Here is a 7784-nt window from a genome sequence, read left to right on the forward strand (position 1 = left end):
ACGATAAAGATAAAAAATCAATTTGACCATCGAAGAAAAATTGTTGAGTGTTTTGACGACGGATTCAATAACTAACTTGTCTTACGTTTTTCTTAATGAAGTTAAGGAGACTCAGCAGCAAAATAAGCCAAGATGAAAGAATGAAAAATAATTTCAAGGGTTTTTAATTCAGTAAGTAATTGTTCTTTTTCTTACCCCATTATCGGTCAGTTTTCATTGTTGAAATAGCCATAAAGTAGGACAAAAACAAGGTCTAATTTTGAAATAATAATAGAAGGCGAGTTTTGGATTTTTCGTAATGACATCAATACTTATCTTTTCCAATTATCAAAGTTCATTATTTTTTGATCGCTATTTTATGTCAAATCACTTTAATTGTTCTTATATTAATGAAATTTACAGACTATTCGAAATGATTGTTGATAAGCTGCCGGTATAACTATCACAGTGTACTAAGAAATTATTTTAAGCGTGAAATGATCTTAATATGTTTTGTTTAAATTTTTTTTTATCACCTTTGCAACATTAGTTTTAAATCATGAGTTTTTTAATTTGTATAGATAATTTGCAGGCTAAAGCAATAGTTAGTCTGCTTTCTTGATGACAGAGTGTTGATGACTAAAACGGAGAAGTTTTACAACTAGTTTTACTAGGTAGCAGTCAAACTGCAAAACATAAAAAATTTATTATAATTATAATTAATTGCAATGAATTATTATACTAAAGGATTATTCTGACCTTTCTCCCGACAGGGCTTTAGTAGGACTTTTGGAGAAAGTCTTAATAATTTCTTTATGGATAATTGAATTCTTCCTTGATCTTTCAATCTGTAATAATTTTTAATAAATTTTAATTCACAATAAATTTTAATTCATTAAAAGTTCCTGCTTTCATCACCACAAAAGAGTATTTTAAATTGGTTATTTTTGACCTGGTTTTTGGTTGCAACTTTTTTTGTAATTAGCTGAATAAATTCTAGCTCTCATGATTTTTATTTACATTTAAGTGATGTCTGAAACCAGGATACCGATTTTAAGTTTATAATTTAGGAAGAAACTATTCACTAAAACTTCAACTAAAAATAAGTACCGTTGTTTGACGATTTTAGCTAATCTTTAGATTTATAAACATGTAGATGATTATTCATTTATATTCATAGCAATTATTATTGCATAAGGGAGAAAGAGGTGAGTTTTAAAGCAGAAGGGCTGTCTATTTAATTTCGCCTCCACTCGGAACACTTCCCGTTGAGATTTATCGGCTTCACACGCATTATTTCCAGCATTCTTGCAATCCATATGAGCGATTGCTTTTTAGTTTCAACTAAAAAAACACAGGGTACCGTTTTTTGACGATTTTAGCTAATCTTTAGATTTATAAACATGTAGATGATTATTCATTTATACTCATGGCAATTATTATTGCATAAGGGAGAAAGAGGTGAGTTTTAAAGTAGAAGGGCTGTCTATTTAGTTTCGCCACCACTCGGAACACTTCGCGTTGAGATTTATCGTCTTCACACGTATTATTTTCATCTTTCTTACAATCAATATGAGTGACTGCTCTTTAGTTTTAATTTAAAAAAACCGAGGGAACAGTTTTTTGACGATTTTATCAAATCTTTGAATTTGCGAAAAGAGATTGTTCATTTATATCGTAATTATTATTGCATAAAGGAGAAAGAGGTAGCTTTTAAAACAGATGATCAACAACTTTGAAATCAACTTGAAAAAAAAAAGGTAAATATTCATCCATAGTCTGACAAATATGTTTTCATGCGAAATAGTTTTGAGAGAAATGAAAAAGGAAGAAAAATGAACTTTCACGTTATGCGATAAAAAGAAAGGAAAAATTTAATACATGAGTGACGCTACTACTTACTGCTTATTATGTACGAAAAATCTAATTTAATGTTTAGTGAAGATATCTAAAACAATGAAACAAAATTTAATAAACGGTGTTTAAGTCACATGAAAAGAATATGCGTAATTTGAGTTTTGCTCCAAGACTTTTTTGAAAGTGGTTTTGAAAAATATTACGCAGAGCTGCCAACATTTATTTTTACAGGGAATGTTAAATATTTTCACATGTGGAAAAATAAATGAGGATTTCTTATAATTTAATCATTTAAATGATATAAGCAATTGATTTGGCAATGTGTATTATTAGAATTCGAGATCTGTTGCATAGCGTTTGCATTACGCTAACCGTAAAGCTAACTTTATTTTCACCTCCTAAGAGATACAATGAATTGCAAGTTTTCGCATATGCGCTATGAAGCTCGAATAGCGTAAACGCTAGAATTAGGGGAAATTATAACCGTACGCAAAATCTCTTTATTAGTTATATACTTATTGTAGGTATTAATAATTTACTTTTTTTATACTCAATTTCAAATAAAAGATTTTATGCTAAAAGTTTAGTAAATGATCGTTGTCTGGGCGATCTGAACATTTTACATCTGTCCAATCTATTAAATACTTTTTATTTTTATTTTCAGTTCTTGAGAAAAATTGTTTTTTTTTAACATTAATTGTTTGTTTACTTTGCAACCAATTAAAAGGTTCTGCAAAAGTTTCGTCTAAGTTTTGCATAATAAAATTCCTATTCTGTTTTTTAGTGTTTCTTTGCAAGGTTTTAAGTTAAACCTAGGAAACAATTTCAATATTAAATAGTTTTGCTCAAAAAATGAGTAATTTAAGAAGCGGAAGTGGTAAGATATTACAGTACTATAAACTTCATTCGCTTCAAAAATATATAAAATGGTAATAGCGCTCAAAAACACGCACCCATTTTCAAGACTTGTCAGACGTGAATGAGAAGAAACAAAAGTCGTTTTAAATAAAAACGGAAAGCTGCCAACGAAAAAAAGGAAAAACTAAAGGTGAGAAACAAAAGTAGAAAAACTACAGTAGCCCCCCCCCCAAAAAAAAAGAGAATTAGAAGAAGAAAAACCACAGTGGCTGAGGGAAGTAAATCAGGGTAAAATGTATTTTTATGTGCTATGTAAATGTGGTGAAGAACTAATGTCGTTAGTTGACAAGGGAATCAACATTCGTATGAACAAAACAAGATTACAGGGCATTAGGATGAACTGATGTTAATGGAATGGAACTATTGTATATTTTTGAAGAGAATGAAGTTTTCAGTCAAGTAATATAGTCTAATGCAGCTCTAATTTTTATTACTTCTAAACTTATTTATTAAAATATTAAACTTAATTTTGTATTTAACAATGAGTAAAAAACGCAAAATTTTCATAAAAATGTATATATAGTTTTGTCTAAGTGTTAATTGTGCTTTGCTTATTCTTATTTTTATTCGTTATCTTATTTATTCAAATTTGCGTAAATTAAATCATTCTTATACACATGAGTCAAAAATCATTAAAGTTTGAGTTAGTTTGGTGCAAATAATGTTTTTTAGATATTTTGTTAGTAAATTTGAAATATTTTTAAGTCAAACTCAATCTATTTCTCTTACATATATATTTATTTTCTTTATAAGGATTTGCTACTATTGAAATAAAAAGAAATTGGCAGTTTGAACAAAACGCGCAAAACAAACGTATCATTATATGACCATATCGTTCGATTTACCTTTATAAGAGAACATAGAACTCTTAAAAGCAAACATTATTTTTATTTGGCGAAGGTTATCGAAAAATTTGACGTACTTATTAGGAATTTACGTCTGAAAATAAAAAATCGCGCCAGTTCACGCAAGTCAAATGAAAAATATTGCGAAGAAATTCTTATAACGTTTTACGTAATACTATTTAAAAAATTAATGTTGATAAAAAATTTAATTATTAAGAAATGTGGTTTAAGGTGTGTCAAAGTAAACAAATTGAAAGTGAATTGAAAAGCAAAACTCAATAAATTTGAATGAAGTTTCACCATCAATAGTTTTGATGCTTCTACGAAGAACTTTTGCATATCTTTGAAATTCTTCCAAATATTTTAGTAGGGAAACTAATTCAAAACATTATTAATGTTTTACTTTACAGTATTTCTGAAATGAGTTTTTATTGAATGCTTAAGAGTGGATTTGGTAATGACTGCTACTTTACTGTCTTGTTTTCTTTTTCAGATCATTTAATATAATATATATTTTGCGCAAAAATTCATTCAATTATTTTTATGATTTTGAATAAGATTAAATACCCAAAACTAAATCTAGATTATTGAGGCATTTAATTTCAACTCTATAAAGGCATTCTGGTTTTGAGATAATTATTAAAAACTTTTCTCTTTCGCAAGTAAAATGAAAGTAAACATTTATATGGTTTTCATTATTCCGTTTTAAAGTTATATAAAGCTGCACTGCCGCGCAATTGAAAAACAACGCAAGTACTTCACAATAGATTCCGACAAAAGTAGTGTGACAACTTTTTTCTTTCGATTGCTAATGCTATGAAGGCTAAAATAGAATGTCAGAAAACTGATTAAGAAAATTTATTTTTGAGAAACATGTAGTTTATCATGGCAGTTTAGCAGGACCCTCTGTAAGGATTTCAAATTATTAGACAGGAAACTAGCCAAATAAGAAAAGTATTCGCCAATTTTCGAAAGTCGTCCCCGAATGCCAAATTTTTATGATTAATTTTTTTTCTCATAGAAAGCTATTTTATGGTAGTTTGCTTCAGGTTTATAGTATTTGGACCCAATTCTAATTAGTTATGCGGCGCATCTTCCAAAAATTACTGAAATCGAAATAAAAATACTAATTTGTTTAGAGAAATTCATTTTGAAGTAATTTTGAGAATCAAGTTAAATATATTTTTCTTTCCAGTAGAAAAAAATGATTAGCCAATACTTTTGCCAATGCGCAATTTTATTCGCCAAATTTACGATTTTATCGCATTTGGCGAAGTGGCGAATGCTCAGCGCCAGCCTTGATATGGAGATGCCATACATATACATATATAAATCTCAATTTTGAATTTTATGTTGTTTACGTTGATTTTTTATTTCGCACGGTAGTGTAAGCCTGGTAGCCTTTCAGCGATGCATATTATCACAGCATCTGAAAATCATTTTTTTATATTAGATTTGGGAAGGAGGAAGGAGAAACGGATAAAAAATTGCTGAAGAAAAGTAAGATAAAATGAAAAGCAAAGAAAAAATAAAAAGTTTTTTCTGTCCTTTTCGTTGAAAGATAAAGGACAATTTTTCCCGTTTGAAATCTAACTCAAAAATAAATTGAGCTGTAGATTCGGATTATTCTAATTGCAAATATAAAGGTACAAAAAGTTTTATAATCTATAACCAAAGATGCAATTTGCAGATTTGCAATGATTTGCAATTATTAGAGAGACAAAGATGCAATTTATTTGATTATAAATATTTGATTTTCAAATAATTAGTTAAGTTTCTTTACGAAAAAATTCAAAATGAAGCAATAAAAATTTTGATTTTGTTTTACCTTTCATTTTCTTTTTATTTGATATCTGGCAATATTACGATTTATTTAATTTTCAAAGGTATTATATAAAATTCTAATTAAAACAACATAACTTTTTTACAATATAAACTTTTTGGTGCGTAATTTTTACTATCCTTACATATGTGAATTGTACTACAGGTTTGCTCAATAAATTCTGCCACCAGGGCTATAAATAATAAAAAAATATTTAAGAATTTATTATAATTTTTTCTTAAATTATTATTATTATTTGGTTGCTTTTAAAAGTAGTCTCTCAATAGTACTAACATTCTTTTTTACACAGTCGATATTCTTCATCAATTCAAATTTTTTTTATTGAATATTGACCTTTTAAAAATTTTTTATGATTTTATTTTTTTCAATTTTTTTATGAATTTAGATATAAAAAACATTTATCTCAAAACTCTTCCTCTTTTAAAAAAGTAAACTTTAAATATTTATTAAGTACATCTAGTTTTGGTCTTAATTTATATTAGTTTGTATTTCAAAAACAATTTTAGAAACCTATCATAGTTTTTTAAAGAGATAATAACTATAAAATAAGTATCGCTTTTGTGCCAAGAGAAGGATGACACGCGAGTCGCTTAATTTCTCAGGAATCTCTTAAAACAGGGTTTGCTTTTCCAAGAAAAAGCCAAAAAGAAGTTGACGCAAATGCTTGAAGTAAGTGGGTGATAAACTGTAAGCTCATTTTAACTTGTTAAACCACAAAGACAATATTGAAAACAAATATAATCATTTTTATGACCTCACGCCTTAAATGATAATTTAAAGAGATTTATTTCATCTGAAACAAAAACCTGAATTTCTTTTGAATTTAACTGTGTATGATATATTTGTTTTTACGTCAACAGCTCCTTTAATATTATTAGTGCGGTGTATTTTTGTTTTAAAAAAATAATTTTATTAACCTTTTAAGTGAGAAATATCACTTTAAACACTTCTGGCACAATTAATTTCGCCAGAAAAGACAAAAGATTTTTACAATCAAATCAAAAATTTTCCCAATTGAAATGATGCTGAAATTTAATCAAAGAACCAATAAAGCTAATTTTTTATTTTGGTTTATATCAAGTAAGCTCAGCTTACTTAAAGAATTTTGCACTCTAACGCGTAAAAAAAAATCTGGTAGAATCATCTTACTGTATTGTGATGACATTTCTGCTTATAAAAGCTATAATGCCGGTTAATTATACCTAAATATACGGTATTTGGACCTCTCATTTGGTAATTTTTCGATCAAATGGTTACGGTTTACCCGAAATTCTTGTTTTAAAACTATAATTCTTATTACAACACATTTAGTAAAAAATACAAAACTAAATTTAACCGAATAAATGTTTCGTTATAGGATGCTCTAAGGTATCATGATGAAATTACTAAATTTTTCCATATTTATCGAATTTTATCACGCATTATAGAACCATATTTTATAGTTGATTTTATCAAAATAATTTCCAAAGTAATCTGTTAAAAATTACCTACCTTTTTGGTGTTCTCATAGAGCCAGAAAGACGGAAAATTTTACCATATTCTTCTAAGTTTTGACCATATTTCTTTTCGCAGTGCGCTAAAATCTGCTCTAACTCAAACCAAAATATTGGAACATTGACTGTAAAATAGTTGAAACTAGTTGCAAGCTTAGTAAAACGCCGAATTGATCTACATATTTGTTCAAGTTAATTATGGAATAATTAAGTTTAACAAGGTTTTTTTGCTTCATAATACAGTTCAACATGGCCATTTAATAAAGTTGCCAAAAATAGCTCTACAAAATATTTAATATTATTGTGAAAATTATGTAAGAGAGAAAGGGGCGTACCTTTGAAAATTTTTTAAAAGATCGATATTTCTCATATTTAAATGGTTCTGAAGAACAAAGCATTTTCTTTAAAAGACATCGTTAATAAGATTAAATAACCGAATGAAACACGAAATTGGGAGTTTCGAAATTCATTGGTCTTTAGTGTTTTAGATAAAGGTAAGCAAACTTCATCATCATCTTAAGTTGAATCATAACGTTGGCCCTCTAAACAATAGGGAGATTTTGCACGTTTACTTTAGCTTCCGTGCGTTCCCGTACGTACGTTTGAAGCAACAGCACATGCTCGCATTTATTTTAAATGCTACGTATCTTTCCGTTATTGTGACATTAGGTCACAGCCTAATTTTCTAAATATCCTTTTTTTTTTTTTAATCAATAATACTAATTCTTTTGACTTAATTTATGATTTTGTAATACATTTTTATTTCATCATCTTTCTTTAGCCCCTTAAGCGGTAGCGCAATTTGGACATTCTCCCCCTGAAATTCCTTACCAGCTCCTTGAAGAGCCC

General features: G+C 28.1%; 1 long non-coding RNA gene across 1 annotated transcript in view; it reads left to right on the forward strand.

Moving 5' to 3' along the window:
- Window positions 1-32: 32 nt before the first annotated feature.
- LOC139426123 (uncharacterized) overlaps window positions 33-7784 on the forward strand; it is a 41951-nt gene continuing 34199 nt past the window's right edge. The window contains exon 1 of the long non-coding RNA XR_011637371.1: window positions 33-171. This is a non-coding gene — a long non-coding RNA (uncharacterized lncRNA). The remainder of the gene's footprint in view (window positions 172-7784) is intronic.

Source organism: Parasteatoda tepidariorum, chromosome 8 (genome assembly GCF_043381705.1).
Source record: "Parasteatoda tepidariorum isolate YZ-2023 chromosome 8, CAS_Ptep_4.0, whole genome shotgun sequence".
NCBI classification, from domain to species: Eukaryota; Metazoa; Arthropoda; class Arachnida; order Araneae; family Theridiidae; genus Parasteatoda; species Parasteatoda tepidariorum.